This window comes from Mirounga angustirostris, unplaced genomic scaffold, assembly GCF_029215605.1.
Source record: "Mirounga angustirostris isolate CCGP_5_RB_7025 unplaced genomic scaffold, mMirAng1.0.hap1 SCAF_7, whole genome shotgun sequence".
In the NCBI taxonomy this organism is placed as follows: domain Eukaryota; kingdom Metazoa; phylum Chordata; class Mammalia; order Carnivora; family Phocidae; genus Mirounga; species Mirounga angustirostris.
This window is the reverse complement of record NW_026991715.1, coordinates 54,253,780-54,271,953: the sequence shown is the minus strand read 5'-3', so window position 1 is coordinate 54,271,953 and position 18,174 is coordinate 54,253,780. Positions and strand designations below refer to the sequence as shown.

At 43.9% G+C, this 18,174-nt stretch overlaps 1 long non-coding RNA gene across 1 annotated transcript in view; it reads right to left on the bottom strand.

The window, feature by feature from the left end:
* LOC135365394 (uncharacterized) overlaps nt 1-13,220 on the bottom strand; it is a 116,058-nt gene extending 102,838 nt beyond the window's left edge. Inside the window, exon 1 of the long non-coding RNA XR_010413096.1 lies at nt 12,720-13,220. This is a non-coding gene — a long non-coding RNA (uncharacterized LOC135365394). The remainder of the gene's footprint in view (nt 1-12,719) is intronic.
* Nucleotides 13,221-18,174: the final 4,954 nt, after the last annotated feature.

Below are 18,174 nucleotides of genomic sequence, written 5' to 3'. Positions count from 1 at the left end.
TTGGCTCTGGTGACTGGAGCTGGCTGACCTCTGTAGTGTCTGAACTGAGCTGGAATCTTCTTGCCTGTGCCACTTTCAAACCATGCCAATCCGGGTGAGGGTTTTGGGGGGTTTGGTTTGGTTTTGTTTGTTTTACCCTTTCTGGCTCTCAATTCCCTTATCTGTAAAATACACAGGGTTGGGGCGCCTGGGCGGCTCAGTTGGTTAAGCGACTGCCTTCGGCTCAGGTCATGATCCCAGGGTCCTGGGATCGAGCCCCGCATTGGGCTCCCTGCTCCGTGGGAAGTTTCTTCTCCCTCTCACTCCCCCTGCTCATGCTCCCTCTCTCGCTGTGTCTCTCTCTGTCAAATAAATAAATAAAATCTTTAAAAAATAAAATAAAATACACAGGGTTAGCCTAGGTGGTTTCTGTGGTATGAAAGAAAAAAAGGACAGAGGTTTTTAAACATCTATTTTAATGCAATCTGTTTTGTTTTTTTCTCCTCCCTGTTTATAAAAAGGGCAACATCTTATTTCTGTAGATCAAGAACATTTGCCACATTTTGGAAATGTGTGGTCTTTACCAAACGGAGGGAATGAGTAATGGAGGGGAAAAATAAATAGAGAGTACAAGAAATGAAACAGTCTGGTTTGCAGAGACTGAAACATCCGGCCTTTCGCTCCAAAGACCCAGCTTTGCAGGCCCCTGGCTTGGCTCCCTCACTTACACCTGGCTGGTGTACCTCTCAGCCATTGGCCTCTGTGGGAAGCACCATCTGAAGCCCTCTCTCTCTGGCTCTGCCTTCCCCGTGACTTGACACCTTCAGGGTTATGAGCAGAGGCATGCCGCAGAGCATAAGGTCCTATGAGATGATCTTGCTGCTCCCTCTGAGGGACCAGGGGATGGCGGGACAAGAATTCTGCCCTCCTGACCAGCACATACCAATCAGCAGCATGACAGAAGGACTTGCAGTCAGTACTTTGTGGGATAATCACCAGCTCCCTAACAGTCTGGAGGACGGAGGTCAGGAGAGCTGGCAGAAGCGGGGCACCGGGAACCCCAGCCATCCCTAACACTCCAGGAGCCGAGAAAGAACGAGAACGTTACCTCCAGTAACCTAACTAGTGGTCTCATTGTTCATTCACACCTTTCTTCTAGTAAGACTCTCTAATGAGACCTACTATGCTCCAGAAGGGAAGATAAGAAGGTGAATAAAACAGGACCCTGCCCTCCCAGACACTCCTTGTGATAGAAGAGCTGACAATTCAATAGATGACTGAAGTCCAAGTACTTTACATAAGTCTGCAGAGATGTGCCATCACCGTCATCCACTTTTAGAACAGTTTCATCATCTCAACAAAATCCCTCACTCTCATGTGCAGTTAATCCCTTTCCATCCCCAGCCAACCCCGTGTCTACTTTCTATCCCCACATCTGCCTTGACTAGACAGTACATATAAATGCAGTCATACGATGCATAGTTGTGTCTGGCCTCTTACACGTAGCGTAAAGACCATGAGGTTCATCCGTGTGGTAGCCTGTGTCAGGACTTCTCTCCCTTTTATTTTATTTTATTTTATTTTTATTTTTATTTATTTATTTGACAGAGAGAGACACAGCGGGAGAGGGAACACAAGCGGGCGGAGTGGGAGAGGGAGAAGCGGGCTTCCAGCGGAGCAGGGAGCCTGAAGCGGGGCTCGATCCCAGGACCCTGGGATCATGACCCGAGCCGAAGGCAGACGCTTAACGACTGAGCCACCCAGGCGCCCCTCTCCCTTTTATAACTGAATAATATTCCACTGTATGGATGCAGCACCTTTTCTTATCTACTCACCAGCTGATGGACATAGGGATTATTTCCAGCGTTTGGCGTATGGATAATGCTGCTGTGAACATTTGTGTGCGATTCTTTGTGTGGACATATGTTTCCATTCCTCTTGTGGGGAGACCTAGTAGTAGAATTGCTATGCTGTATGGTAAACTTATGTTTAACTTTTTAAGAAAGTGTCAAACTGTTTTCCAAAGTGGCTGGGCCGTGTTGCATGTGAACAGCACTGTAGCAGGGCTCCCATGTCCCCACATCTTAGCCAGCATTTGTCATCAGCTGTCTTCTGATTATAGCCATTCTAATGGGGCAAAATGGCATCTCGTGAGGCTTTGAATTAGCATTTCCCTCATGACTAATGACGTCCTTAGTGACAATTCATGTATCTTCTTTCCCCCACTGAATTGCCTTACGCCTTTATCAAAATCAACTGACTTTAAGTATAAGGGTTTATTAATGGACTCCCAGTCCGGTTCTAATTGAGTTATATGCGTATCCATATGCTGTATTACACTGTCTTAATAATTGTAGCTTTACAGTACATTTTGAAATTGGGAAGTGAAATTCTCCAACTTTGTTCTTTATTTTTTCTTCACAAAATAGGTTATTCTAAGTTTTTGCTTTCCATATCAATTTTAGGAATAGCCTGCTACTTTCTGTATTAAAAAAAAAAGGCTGGAATTTTTGTAGGAATTATAGACCAACTTGGAGAAAACTGCCATCTTAACAATATTGAGTCTTCCAATCCATAAACATGAAATATATTTCCATTTATTTAGACCTCTAATTTCCCACAGAAGCATTTTGTAATTTTCAGTGTACAGTCTCACACTTCTGTTAAATTTATTCCTAATCTTTTTTTTTTAAAGATTTTATTTATTTGACAGAGAGCATGAGCAGGGGAAGCGGCAGGCAGAGGGAGAGGGAGAAACAGGCTCCCCACTGAGCAGGGAGCCCGATGCAGGGCTTGATCCCAGGACCCTGAGATCAAGACCTGAGCCAAAGGCAGACGCTTAACTGACTGAGCCACTCAGGTGCCCCAAATTTATTCCTAATCTTTTTAATGATAATGTGAATGGAACTGTTTTATTTTTCTACTGTTTGTTGTTCATATATAGAAATACAATTGATTTTTGTCTCCTCTGACTTTGCTGAACTTGTTTATTAATTCTAATGTGTATGTGTGCATTCCTTAGGCTTGTTAACTAATCATTTTTATGACATACAGCTTAACAGTAAATAAAACAGAAGGGAAAAAGTAGGAAGAAAAAGAAAAAAGACAAGAACTCCAGAGGCTCAGTAGTTCAGAACCATTCAAGGTCAGGGGTGAGTTAGAGCCACACATCTCAAAATACTATGACCACACCACGGTATTAGCAGCCGGTGATACTTAGCTTCCTGAAAAAAGAAAAAATAAATTAGGTTCAATGGCTACTACTCAAGAAAACTAAAGATGCATGTCTGTCCACCTAAAAATACCATCTGTGGTGTTTTTAAGGTTTGGCATTTGCTGGAATACATCTGTCTCTTCTAGAAGGTTCACTATGAGATGCTTTCTGATGTATTGCTATATTTTTTCCTCCTGAATCCAGGATCATCCTGTCTTGCCACCAGGGCCATCAGACAATTTCCCAGTGGTTCCTACGTTCCCCTATTTCTTGGAAACTTCTAAAGTTAACTCGCCTTAGGAAATCACGTCCTGCCAGCATGAAGGAGTTTGCTAAATCTGAGTGGAGGTATGATGCTCCCTGTCTGTGTTCTCAGGACAAGGGCCTGTGAACCAGATGCAGGGAGAAAATACTACAAAGGAAATTAATACTATGGAATGACCTAACGGAGGGGAGAAGGAAGCCAGTCTGGAGCCATTAAAATGAGTTAAGTACTCAGACACAGAGCACTGCCCCTCCCATCAGCTGGGACAAAACAGATGGGCAGGGCCCGAGGGACCAGGAGGCCCGGGGTGTGCCAGAAGGTGGTGCAGAGCAGTCCTGCGCAGAGCTCCTAAGGGATTGCCCAGGAAACAGCCCTGGGATGGGTGTGGAGAAGGCCAGCTGTGCCACAAGGTCCAGGGACCTATCAGCTGTGTGCCTTAGAGGGGCAGGTAATCGTCCAAAGAGTCCCTCCGGCTTCCGTTGGTGACTTTCAGGGTATGAAGAGGGTGCTGCTCTCTGTCACTCTGTCTTGCAGTCCTCTGAGAGAGAGACATGAAACAGTGTGTGCACAGACGTGAGAACAAAGATGCTGTGTCTCTGCTGATGCTCTGGGCAGGCCTCTCAGCTCCTGCTGGCCCCGAGGTCCTGGGAAGATGCTCATGCTCCTCCCTCTCCCAGTCCAGCCTGACCCCCGTCTCCCTAGGCCCATTCTTACTCTCAGTTCCCCCGCTGGCTCCCTGGAAAATTTGCTTTGGCTTCCCACAGGCATCCCTTTAGCAAACAGCCAAAGTAAATACCAGGTCGCAGTTCACAGCAGCCCATGTGACTCTGAGCCGCCGACCCCGCAAGGAGCCACTGCGCCCGCCTGGCTCCCTGTCAGCTGCTGAGCCAGGTGCAGGCAGATCAGACAAGAGTTGACTCTGGGCTCCAGGCTCTGGCGCCCAACGCAGGGACTGGGGAACCTCATGCTACTTGGCCTCTCGGTAGGGAGAAGACAGTCCAGCAAGAGCGGAGAGCCACTGTCTGGGCCCTGGCAGCCCCAGCTGCACCCTTGCGCAGCAAGCCAAGCCCCCACCTACACCCCACCCACACCCGCTCCCGTGGTTCCCGGGCGCTGGCTGAGCATTTGCCTACTGACAGCCTGCCCTCCTAACACCAGAGCAAGGTAAGGAGTGGGCAAGAGGAGGTGTCAGTGCCCAGGAGAGGAATCAGAAACAACCAGAAACAGAGACAGTCTAGATTCCTACCCAGAAGGCCTTAGAGATAGCCAGAAGCTAAAAACAGTTAGGCTTGCAAATAAGAAACCAAGCAGACAGGTAGACAAGCTTCGGAGTTGTGAAAGGATGAGCACAGCCCCTGGCTTCACGGAGCACTGAAGGAGCAGGCTGGTGAACGCACTAAATACTGGTTCTCACGGGTTTGACAGCGACTGATGAAGCAGGACTGAGGCGGTGGGACCAGGCCCGCTGGGGGCAGGGCAGATAAAGTACCAGCCTCGGGCATCTGTGGGAGAGCTAAATATGGGAACTCCAAATCGGAGCACAGCTTGTCCCCTGCCAGGCAACCAGTCAGAGTTCTTGAACAGCAGCTGTTTCAATAACAGTGCAGGAGCCTTTCCCGCTTCCAGCATTGCAAAGGACCGACGTGTTCCACACGAGGGGATCGCCCCTCAGATGGCAAAACGTGATGCTGATAACTTTAAATAATAATCCTCAAATCAACACCTGTGGCTCTTGCCATTAAAAAAAGAGAGAGAGAGGGCGCCTGGGTGGCTCAGTTGGCTGAGCGACTGCCTTCGGCTCAGGTCATGATCCCAGGGTCCGGGGATCAAGTCCCGGCATCGGGCTCCCTGCTCAGCAGGGAGTCTGCTTCTCCCTCTGACCCTCCCGCCTTCTCGTGCTCTTTCTCTCTCACTCAAATAAATAAAGATCTTTAAAGAGAGAGAGAGAGAGAAGCATGAAGCCTGTGATCAAAACAACTCATTTATACAACCAATGAACAGGACCAGGTTCCTATTATGTGCCAGGCACCAGAGTGGTTATATAAATTCCTCAGATATGAACTGCACTCTGTAAGAGTTTGGGAAGTGGTAGAGGATGTAAGCTGTGTACAGGAGCAGCCATAAAACAAGGGAGATGATGGTACCTCACAGGAGACTGCTTTTCGGAGAGATCTGAACCAAATGCTATGAGGATACATTGATGAGTGTATGTCTATGTATTTCCTCGCTCTGTCTGCTGGGAGAGTCTAGAAACTGACAGCCCAGCAGCCACAGCATACCAATGCCCAGATCTTGGTTTCTAAGCAGGATCCATCGATAAATACTAAAATTAATGGGACAAACTTTAAGGGGAAACATACGTTCAGAATACTTATCTACAAATTTTCTAATCGTTATGATGGTTTTAACATATGATCACAAATTCTTTGATACCCAGCCCTCCAGGAAGTGGTGATCCATCCCCTTTGGTATAGGCTAGATGTAGAGACTTAGTTCTAGTGAATTATGTATGTAAGGAGAAAAAACAGTAACATTACTGTGGAAAAACCTGGAAAATACCAAGGTTAACAAAATGATCACGGTTAACATCACCAGTGATAAATCACGTTGATACCATGTGCCCACTGACATCAGGCAATGACAAGAGTACTTCCCCTCTGTGATATTTTTCCAGAAATCCATAACCTCAGCCTCTTTTTTTTTTTTTAAAGATTTTATTTATTTATTTGACACAGAGAGACACAGCGAGAGAGGGAACACAAGCAGGGGGAGTTGGAGAGGGAGAAGCAGGCTTCCCGCCGAGCGAGCCCGATGCGGGGCTCGATCCCAGGACCCTGGGTCATGACCTGAGCCGAAGGCAGATGCTTAATGACTGAGCCACCCAGGCGCCCAACCTCAGCCTCTTAATGAACACACCAGATAAACCTAAATTGAGGGACATTTTATAAAATATCTGACCACTACTCTTCAAAAGTATCAAAGTCATGAAAGCCAAAGAAAGACTGAGGAACTGTTGTGCTTTGGGGGAGACTAAGAAGACATGATGACTAAATGTAATGTGGTACCCTGGATTGGATCCTGAAACAGAAAAATAAGAAACCAAACTGACAGGTAGACAGGCTTCTGGAGTTGTGAAATGATGACCACAGCCCCATAAATGGAAAAACTGGGAAATTAGGATAAAGCCTACAGCTTAGTTAATAGTATTTTATCAATGTCAATTTCTTAGCTCTGATTAATGTACCATGGTTATGTAAGATGCTAGTATAATGGAAGCTAGGTAAGGAAGGGTATACATTTCTATGGGTAAGCCAACACAAATCCTGAGCTCACAGCCAAATGTGCATGTTGGAATACATCCTAAGAAGTACAGCAAAGCCTTTGAGAACTAAATCATATAAATCACTGCTCAAGTCCCAGACTACCCCTGAGTGCCATATGCAAGGGGCAGCCCACAAAAGCACAGCAAAGCCTTTGAAAACTATATGGGCAATGGAACCACCGCTCTCAGATCTTGCAGTCTAAACCTAACTGGCATGATTGCTTGCTAAAACAAAATGCTCCACATTCTTTGGAAGATTTTAACATGACCCAGAGTCTTACTATTTAATGTACAAACTGTCTTGGATATCATCCAGAATTACTCAACATATCAAGAACCAGGAAAATCTGACCAATTCTCAAAGGAAGAGACAATCAACAGATGCCAATTCTAAGATGACCTAGACATTGGAATTAGCAAACAAAGACCTTAAAGCATCTATTATAATCACTCTCCATGAGGCAAAAGTGAATGCTCTTGAAAGGAATGAAAAGTTCGCAACAAACAGAAACCATAACAAAAGAACTAAATGGAATTTTAGATGAGAAATATATTATCCAAAATAAAAAGTTCACCAGACAGACTCAAATAATTGGAGTCTGTCTTCAAAAAAGTAAAAAGAACCAAAAAGAGCATTCCTTAATTTGAGGATATATAAACAGAAATTCTCTAATCTAAAGAATAGACAGAAATGCTACCAATTTCTGGGTATTAATTTTGTATCTTACAACTTTATTGAACTCATTTTATTACTAATTCTAGTAGGTTTTTTTGGTGGAGTCTTTAGGGCTTTCTAGGTATAGTATTTTTTTTTTTTAAAGATTTTATTTATTTATTTGACAGAGAGAGAGACAGTGAGAGAGGGAACACAAGCAGGGGGAGTGGGAGAGGGAGAAGCAGGCTTCCCGCCGAGCAGGGAGCCCGATGCGGGGCTCGATCCCAGGACCCTGAGATCATGACCTGAGCCGAAGGCAGTCGCTCAACCAACTGAGCCACCCAGGCGCCCCTTTCTAGGTATAGTATTATGTCATTTGCAAATAGTGACAGTTTAACTTCTTTTTTACCAATATGGATACATTCCTTTTTCTTGTCTGATTATTGTGGCTAGGACTGCCAGTACTATGTTGAATAAAAGTGGTGAGAGTGGACATTTTTGTCTTGTTCCTGATCTTAGAGGAAAAACTCTGTTTTTCACCAATGAGTATGATATAATGTGTGGGTCTTATTATTTGAGGTATGTTCCTTCTAAACCTACTTTGTGAGAGTTCTTATCATGAATGGATATTGAATTTTGTCAAATGCTTTATGTGCATATTGCGATTATCATATGATTTTTGTCCTTTGTTTTGTTGATATGTTGTATCATGTCAATTGATTTGTGAATAATGAAGCATCCTTTCATCCCTGAAATAAATCCTACTTAACCTTGGTGAATGATCCTTTTAATTAATGTTAAATGCAATTTGCTAATATTTTGTTCAGAATTTCTGCATCCATATTCCTCAGGGATATTGGCCTGTAGTTTTTTTTGTTGTTGTTGTTGTTGTTGTTTTTTCACGGTGTCTGGTTTTGGGATCAAGGTAATGCTAGCCTTGTAGAATGTATTTGGCAGCTTTCCTTCCTCTTCTATTTTTTCGAATAGTTTGAGAAGAATAGGCATTAGTTCTTTTTTAAATGTTTGGTACAATTCACCTGTGAATCCTACCATGTGGTCCTGAACTTTTACTTTTTGGTAATTTTTTTATTACTGGTTCAATTTCATTACTAGTAATTGGTCTGTTCAGATTTTCTCTTTCTTCTTGATTCAGTTTTGGAAGATTTTATGTTTCTAAGAATTTATTCATTTCTTCTAGGTTGTCCAGTTTGTTGGCATATAAATTTTCATAGTATTCTCTTATAATCCCTTATATTTCTGTGTTGTCAGTTGCTACTGCTCCCCTTTCATTTCTGATTTATTTGGGTCCTTCCTCTTTTTCCAACTAAGTTGTGTTAATCTTTTCAAATAACCAGATTGTGGTTTCATTGATTTTTCTAGTGTTATTGTAGGTTCTATGTCATTTATTTCTGCTGTGATCTGTATTATTTCCTTCCTTCTATTCACCTTATACTTTGCTCTTTTTTCCTAGTTTCTCTAGGTATAAGGTTAGATTCTTTTTTTTTTTTTAAGATTTTATTTATTTCACAGAGAGAGACACAGCGAGAGAGGGAACACAAGCAGGGGGAGTGGGAGAGGGAGAAGCAGGCTTCCCGCTGAGCAGGGAGCCCGATGTGGGGCTCGATCCCAGGACCCCGGGATCATGACCTGAGCCGAAGGCAGACGCTTAATGACTGAGCCACCCAGGTGCCCCTCAGGTTAGATTCTTTATTTGAGTTTTTTCTTTTTCTTGAAGTAGGCCTGTATTGCTATATATTTCCCTCTTAGAACTGCTTTTGCTGCATCCCAAAGATTTTGGACCATTGCGTTTCCATTTTCATTTATCTCCATGTATTTTCTGATCTATTTTTTTATTGCTTCATTGACCCACTGGTTGTTTAGTATCATGTTGTTTAACCTCCACGTGATTGTGATTTCAATATTTTTTCTTGTGACTGATGTTTAGTTTCATACCATTTGTGGTTGGAGAAGATGCATAAAGAACTCACACAACTCAATACCAAAGAAATAAATAATCCAATTAAAGAATGGGCAGAGGGGGCGCCTGGGTGGCTCAGTCGGTTGGGCGACTGCCTTCGGCTCAGGTCATGATCCTGGAGTCCCTGGATCGAGTCCCGCGTCGGGCTCCCTGCTCGGCGGGGAGTCTGCTTCTCCCTCTGAGCCTCCTCCCTCTCGTGCTCTCTGTCTCTCATTCTCTCTTGCAAATAAATAAATAAAATCTTAAAAAAAAAAAAAAAAAAGAATGGGCAGAGGACCTGAATAGACATTTCTCCAAAGAAGACATCCAGAAGGCCAACAGACACATGAAAAGATGTTCAACATCACTCATCATCAGGGAAATGCAAATCAAAACCACAATGAGGTATTACCTTACACCTTTGAGAAGAATGGCTAAAGTCAAAAAGACAAGAAATCACAAGTGTTAGTGAGGGTGTGGAGAAAAAAGAACACTAGTACATTGCTGGTGGGAGTGTAAATTGGTACAGCCACTGTGGAAAACAATATGGAGCTTCCTCAAAACATTAAAAATAGAAATATCATATGACCTAATAATTCTACTAGTGGGTATTAACTCAAAGAAATAAAAAATACTAATTTGAGAAGATATATGCACCCTTATGTTTAATGCAACATTATTTATAATAGCTAAGATATGGAAGCAACTTAAGTGTTTATCAATAGACAAATGGATAAAGAAGATGGTGTGTGTGTGTGTGTGTGTGTATATATATATATATATATATATATATATATATATATATATATATGATGGAATATTATGCAGCCATTAAAAAGAGATTATGGTTTGTACAACAACATGGATGGACCTAGAGAGTATTATGCTAAGTGAAATAATCAGACTGAAAAAGACAAATACCTTACGATTTAACTTATATTTGGAATTTTAAAAACAAAACCAATGAATAAATTTAAAAAAAGCAGAATGAGACCTATAAATACAGAGAACAAACTCTGTATTGTAAGAGGAGGTGGAGGGATGGGCAAAATGGATGATGGGTGGGGAGAGATACAGGCTTCCAATTATGAAATGAATAATAGAAATAAAAGGCACAGCATAGAGAATACAGGCAATGATATTATAATAGCAATGTATCATAACAGATGGTAACTTGTGGTGAGCATAGTATACCATATAGAGAAGTTGAATGACTACATAGTACTCTGAAACTAATATAATATTGTGCATCAACTATACTCAAATAAAAATTAAAAAATAAAGGGGCACCTGGGTGGCTCAGTTGGTTAAGTGTCCAGCTCTTTATTTCAGCTCAGGTCATGATCTCAGGGTCATGAGATTGGGCCCCACATGGGGCTCCACGCTGGGTGTGGAGCCTACTTAAAATTCTCTCTCTCTCTCTCCCTCTACCCCTCCCCCACCCCGCTTGCACATGTGTGCGCGTGCACGCTCTCTCTCCAAAAAATTTTTTAAAAATTAAAAAATAAAACAGAACAGACAGAAAATAGGCTGAAAAGTTAACAGAGCCTCAGGACCTGTGGAACAATATAAAAAGATGTAATGTACATGTGCTCAGAGCCCTTAAGAAGAAAAAGATATTGGTATGGAAAAAAGTTTTTGAAGAAATAATGACAATAAATTTCCCAAATTCAGTGAAAGACATAAATTTACAGATGCAAGAAGCTCAGGGAGCATCAAACAGGACAAATCCAAATGAAACCATCATAATCAAACTGTAAAAACCAAAGGAAATAAAGAAATTTTGAAAACAGAGAAAAATGACATGTTACAAGTAGGAGAATAAAAATTTCACTGCAGATTTCTGACAGTAAACATGCAGACAAGAAAGAGAAGAACTGTCAACTCAGAATCCTACATCCCATGAAAATATCCTTCAGGAACGAAATAAAGACATTCTCAGATAAAGGAAGACTAATAGCTTTCATTGCCAACAGACCTACTCTAAAATAAACGTTAAAGGAAGTTCTTCGGATAGAAGGAAATGATCCCAGAGGGAAAATTAGAACTTCAGAGAAGGAAGAGCAACAGAAATGGTAAACATCTGAATAAACATAATAAACTACTTCTTTCCTCTTAGGTTTTCAAAATGTGTATGACTATTAAAAGCCAAAATTTTAACATCGTTGGAGAGTAGGGGGCTCTTAATGTATGCAGATGTAACATTTATGACATATGTAACATAAAGGAGGAAGGGTAAAGGAACGTATATAGTTGTGAGTTTCTACATTCTACTTGAAATGGTCAAATATTAAATTTAAATGCAATGTGAAAAGTTAGGTATACATATTGTAATCCCTAGGGCAACCACCAGAAATAAATATGAGGAGATCTAGCCATGAGCAGGGCTGCCTGACCCCTTACCTGGTCTGACCTAGACAGTTCTCCTATCTGAGGCTATGGGGAGTGACTCTCCCCATGGCTCCTCCAAACCATCATTCTGGGCTCAACGAGAAGCTCCTCTCACTGCCTCATTTTCTAATTTCCCCCATAACTGTGCAACAGAGGTTGTTCATAATTCAATCCATGTCCCAATGTTGTAAGGCAAGGAAGAATGTGAGTAAATTCAGGGCCTTCCAGTCCTGTCCTCTGATCTTGCAGATGAAGAGCCTGAAGGCAGACAAAGAAAGTTACTACTTGCTCAAGACCCCACAGCAAGCCACTGTTAGAACCAGGCCTGGAGCCAGATCTCCGAAACTAGAGCTCTGGGGCTCCTTCCCCAGCTACTTGAGAGCAAGTTTTGCATCTGGCTATCCTCCAGGACTATTAATAACAGACAAATATGCAGAATTTCTACACATGAGGCGCTATTCTACGTTTCTCTATATCTATCTATCTGTCTATCTCCTATCTACTTACCTATCCACACTAAATCCTCACATTGCCTCACTTGAGGTAGACACTATTATTCTCCCTGTTTTATAGAAAGAAAAACTACAACATTGAGGAATTAAGAAACTTGCACATCTAATAGGTGTTGGCCCTGGATTTGAACCCAGATCTGGGTGTAGTGTGTGAGTTCTGAACTATTACTGTCCTCCCCTCAGGAAGACCAATCCAGAGCAGAACTCTCTAAGACATTCCATGATCCAGAAGAAAATGTGCCCTGGCTACCCCCGACCCACATCCCACTCCCCCAGGAGCATTTTTAGCCGGGTGAAGTCTGGTTAAAAGGTGTGTGGAGGGCAGCTCTGAAGGGAAAAAATGAGAAGTAGGAGCTGACAAGAGGCGCCAGCAGCCTGAAAGGCGGATGAAGAGAGGTGCTGGAACAGTTACTAGGCAACCTACCTCATGCCTCCCGTCCTCTCAGGACTGGAGAGTTTCCCCCAGGCTCCTCCATTCTTTCCTAACAACAGCTGATGACACCAGCTCCTTCTTCCTTTCCAGCTGAGTCACTGCTGTCGCCAGTTACATGGTGAGGGCAGCCCGGAGCTGCCCCAAGATCCCCGGTAGGGGCCAGATAAGGAGCCTCCAGTCATGCTGGAGTCTAACCTCACTCCCTGGTAAAGTCCAGTCCCTTGTGACCACCAGGGAAGGGGGGCCCCAACCAGGAAGGGCATTTTGCCAAGCATCAGCAAACCACATCACCGCTCAAGCTCAGTCTGACTAGGGAGCAGTCGGTGACGGACAGCTTGCTGGTGGGGTGGAAAGGGTTCTCCTCGTCCTGTTTCCCTTTCACTTTCCTCAAAGGTATTTGCTTCACTAGCGGTTCTGTCCAGGGATCCACAAAGTGGTGCTGCTGGTGGGGCCTCACCAATTTGTCCCTCAAGCTCCCTGGGAAGTCTAAAAGGAAGCAAATGACTCACACTGCTCTCTGTACTCCTTGTCTGATTTAACTGATTCTTTGGAGGTGAAAGGCTATTTTCACAGCCAACTATGAAAAGCCAAAAAAAAAATGAGATCATCATGACCCAGCAAAGAGGGACAGGCATTACTTCCTCCCCCAGTAAAGCCACTGAATGCCATTGAGCGCTCTGAGTACTTTCTCTGCCAACAAGCCCACTCGTGTTGGTGTGATTCTTGGTCCGGTCTCTCCGCAGTGGCTTCTCGTAGCACCATCTTCCTCCCCCAGAGACGTAATAGAGAGGCCACTCTTTCCCATCACACTGCCCCATTCAGCTCACAAACCATTCAGCCACCTTTTAAAATACCCAGTCGTACCATTTTCAGTAAACAGCCTCGCTGGATGCCTTGTAGAAGCTAGATTCTTGACTTCCATAACCCATGTGTGTAACATGCTAGAAATCACTCCCTATTAAGTTAATATCATTAGGAAACATGCCAAATTTTTTTACACAGGAAGAACTAAGTAGGGAAGACAAGGAAGAACCTCCCACCTTAAGTGCCTCTTCATTACAAATTGCTCAAATACCACTTTATAAAGGTGTTAGGCTGAGTCTTCATACCAACTGAGCCTGGAAAGGCACTGAGAAGCCCACAGTTGTTTTCTGTTGAAAATAAAAGTACCCTTCAGCCACACTCTAATGTTTTCTCCCAGCCATTTCCAAAGTAGGACTCCAATGCCAGGGTTACTGGGACATACTAAGGGGGTATCAAATCCACTTCCCACCAATTCTTTTGAGAACATCCTACAGTGGAACCCAGAGCTCTTCTGAGGGTCCCCCAAGAAAGGAGGAGACATCTAGCTGGAGGAGGCAGAGAACAAGACACATGAGGCTTTCAGAACTGTAAACGTCTTCTACTTGATGCAGGAGGAAGTTGTGTTTCTAACATAGTGTCAGTTTTCCAGAAACCAACAAGTAACTACTGTCTGCCCTTCCCCCAACCTGGGATCCCAGATTTAGACACTGGCCCCAAGAAAGCTGGGGTCATTTTCACAAGTAATCAGTGGAGCTCCCATGGGTAGTAAGCAGATGGCTCATTATTATCCCATCCTCTGACAAAACACAAAAAGGGCTAATTTGTCTTGGTGAATGAAGCACAGAGTTCTCACTTGGCCCTCACCCCTCAAGAAGATATCTCGCCGGGCCTAGTAGCCCTGAGGCTCTGAGTGGTCATGCTGGGTAACTTTCCACCAGGGTAAAAGGAGATTCCCAACAACTCCTGTGCTCAGGAAAGTTCTTGAACTTCTAATTTCAATAACACTGCCCCCTGCCCTTCGATCTCACACACACAAACACACACACACACACACACATGCACACACCATAGCTGGTATAGAAAAAATTGGTTTGCTTTCCTAAGAAGGACAAAGATCTTCTTCAATTCGTCCTCAAACCTTGTCCTCTATCCTCACCTCACCTCCTTCGAAACCACAAATGAGGCATGGAGGACTGAATAAACTCAAATGGATGAAAGGGTCGTTCCTGACTCCCACACCCATAGCGGAAACCAAAGCAGAAGGAAGGAAAGAATAATATGAGTCCGTGTTCTTAGGAACCCCTTGTCTACAAGCTATCAGATAACAATTGGGCCCTGAAATTAATCTGTTCCCAAAAAGAGATTTGTCCAATTGTGTCCCCATATAAACCCTCCATATAGCATAGTCACAATGGGTGGTACCATGTCGTCATCCTCCAGATACCCAGAAGAAACACCGATTTGGGGAGAAGCAGCAACATTTCCTCCTACATCGACTTTTCTTCCTGGTGTTGATGTTGAGACTGAGAGGTAAAATGGGCAGAAGGAAAATTTCTTTTTTGGGAAATTAATAAGAATAATATTGTTCCAGTTACTCTTGCTGAATAAGAAGCTGTCCCCCCCAAATTCAATGGCTTCAAATGGCACTGATCATTGATTTTGTTCATGAATCTGTAATTTGGACAGGGTTCAGTGAAGCCAGATCATTTCTCTCCATTCAGTGTAAACTGGGCAGCTTCACCAGAACTGGAGGTTCCACTCCTACAATGACTCATGCAGATGTCTGGCAGGGTTCACACAGTCTGTCAGTTCCTCCTCAAGTGGCCCTTTCCATGGGGTGACTTGGGCTTCCTGATAGCATGGAGGCTGGGTTTTCAGTGTGAGCATCCCAAGAGAAGCAAGCCCAAGCTGTATCACTTTCTTATGGCCTAGCCTCAGAAGTCACAAAGTATCACTCCCAGCAGAGCCATAGGTCCACCCACATTCATGAAAAAACAGACCCACCTCTTGCGGAAGGGGAATTACCATAGCACCGGAAGAAAAGCAGGTTGAATGAGAGACACTATGGTGGCCATTTTGGGGAAAGACAACCTGCCACAAAAATTAACTACAACTAATATACGATGATTCCTTACTCTATTCTACACTTTGGGGTAAAGTGTTTAATATGAATTATCATTTTAAATCTCACAACAAGCCTAGAAAGTGGGTATTAACATTGCCCCCATTTTATACATGGGAAAACTGAGGCTTAGAGGGAGATGAAGTAATTTCTCAGCTTGAAAGTGGCAGAGCTGGACTCTGAATCCAGGCTCACTTGGGTCAAGTACCAGAACTCACAACCACTGCCCTGCAAACCTCTCAGAACTGATGGCTAGCCTTGGTTGGGACTCACTAAAGTGATACAAAGGAAAGAGAACAGAACTTGGGCATGGGAACCAAGATTTTACCTCTAGCTCTGCTACTCATTAGAGGTGCCATTTATTATATGTCACGTGCTATGTGAAGCACTTTACATGCATTATCTCATATATTCCTTAAAATAATACTGTAAGGGAGCTATTATGTGATGCCCATTTAACAGGTAAAAAAAAAAATAAAGGCTCTAAGTGGTGAAGTAACTTGCCCAAGCTACACAGATATTAACTTACTGAACTGGGATTTAAAACTATTCTGTCTTGGGCGCCTGGGTGGCTCAGTTGGTTAAGTGACTGCCTTCGGCTCAGGTCATGATCCTGGAGTCCCAGGATCGAGTCCCGCATCGGGCTCCCTGCTCGGCAGGGAGTCTGCTTCTCCCTCTGACCCTCCTCCCTCTCGTGCTCTCTGTCTCTCATTCTCTCTCTCAAATAAATAAATAAAATCTTTAAAAAAAAAAAAAAACTATTCTGTCTTACTTCAGGGCTGTTACTCATCTCAATCCAAGGCCAGAGTCCCTGGACAAGTCTCTTTACTCTTTGAGCCTCGAATGCCTCACCTGTAAGAGCAGAAACCTGTGAAAAGGTTTTGGCTCCAATGGGTGGCCCCAGGCATGGAGGCCTCCAGTGTTAAATGCCTTTTACGCATGGTTTCCCAACCTCAGCACCACTGATATGTTGGGCTGGACAATTCTTTGTTATGGCGGCCGTCCTGTGCAATATAGGAATTTTAGCAGCATCCCTGGCTTCTGCCCACTGGATGCCAAGCGGACCTCCTTCCCCATGATGTGACAACTAAAAATGTCTCCAGACATTGCCAAATATCCCAGGGGGGATGATCTTGCTTTACCCCTCCCTTCCCCCCCTGCCTTAAGAACCTCTGCATTAAGGTAACACTATCGTGGCCCCGAAGTAAATCTTCAGAGTTCCGGTGGCCAGCATCTCCTTCCCCAGAGGTCCCTCTCCTCTTATTGGTAACATCGTCACCAGCTGGGAAGATCAAGGAGGGATCTGGATGGTATAACAAACTCACTTTTTTCCTTTTGTTGGGCCATTCCTTCACTTTAGACCCTTACCGACCCAGAAACTGATGGTACTCAAATGCGAGCAGGTGCCAAATGCCCGATGTAAGCACAAGCGCTGGCCTTTTTTCCCTCCCTCCCTTCTGCTCCCCGACTCTCTTACTCCTATTCTCCCCACACACCCCGTCTCCTTTTCATCAGGCATTTGGCCGAGCAGGGGAGATGCTGTTGCCGGGAAATCATTTGCATTCTTGGGCACACTGCTTCCTAGCAGGCCCTTCCTCTGAGTGGAGCCTGAGGAGAGCCAATGACCCTGTCCCCCAGCTCCAGCCGGCGGGCACCAGTGGTCCAGGGTCTAGGCACTGCCTTCAAGAGGTCCTTGAGCCTGCAGAGGGCCCCCACTCCCTTCCGCACCCCCTCAGGCTCTGCTCACAGGACTCCTGCTGTCAACGCTGAGCAAGCCCCACAAAGGAAATACCTGGAGCAATTCGCAGGTCACTTCAGGACCTCATTCCTCCAAAGCAGAGAGTACTGGAGCAGGGACACACAAGAAGGGAAACGCCTCACCAGCAGCCCACCCAAGTTCTCACCAGCTCACAAGGCGTCTGGGACACAACCACAGAGCCTGACAGCTTCTACCCTTGGGTCCCACATCTACCCCTGTGAGAATGAGACCCATTCTCCTTCTGTATGAGAGCCCATCAAAACATCTGATGCATTATCATGTCTCTCAGTTCTTTGCTTCCACAGGTTAATTAACTGAATATCACACAGACTGAATATCAATCCTGGGGTATGACTTGCAAACACAGCACTAGCCCCAACGTGTTTCTTTGCCAGTGTCTCCTCAAAAGAAATATATTCAGGATGAAATCCACACATTATTATTTTTTTTTTTTTACCATTCCTCTATCGCAATTAATTCCGGCAGCATATGTGACAAAATAGAAGAGTATATTTTTGCAAGCCTCAGCTCATCCTGTGACATAATTGCCCTTATATAATTACTTCAGGTTTGTGTCATCATTGGGACATTAGGATTTGTCCCCATGTCCTTCACTGGTGGGATAATTACTTCTCTTAATACTGAGTCTATATTTTATTAACACAGCTGATAAAGACATTAGCTTCCTGGTAGGCACATCATATCAGCAACCCACAGTGAGCTTATAGTTAACAGAAGCATTAAGGTGATTTTCACATGAA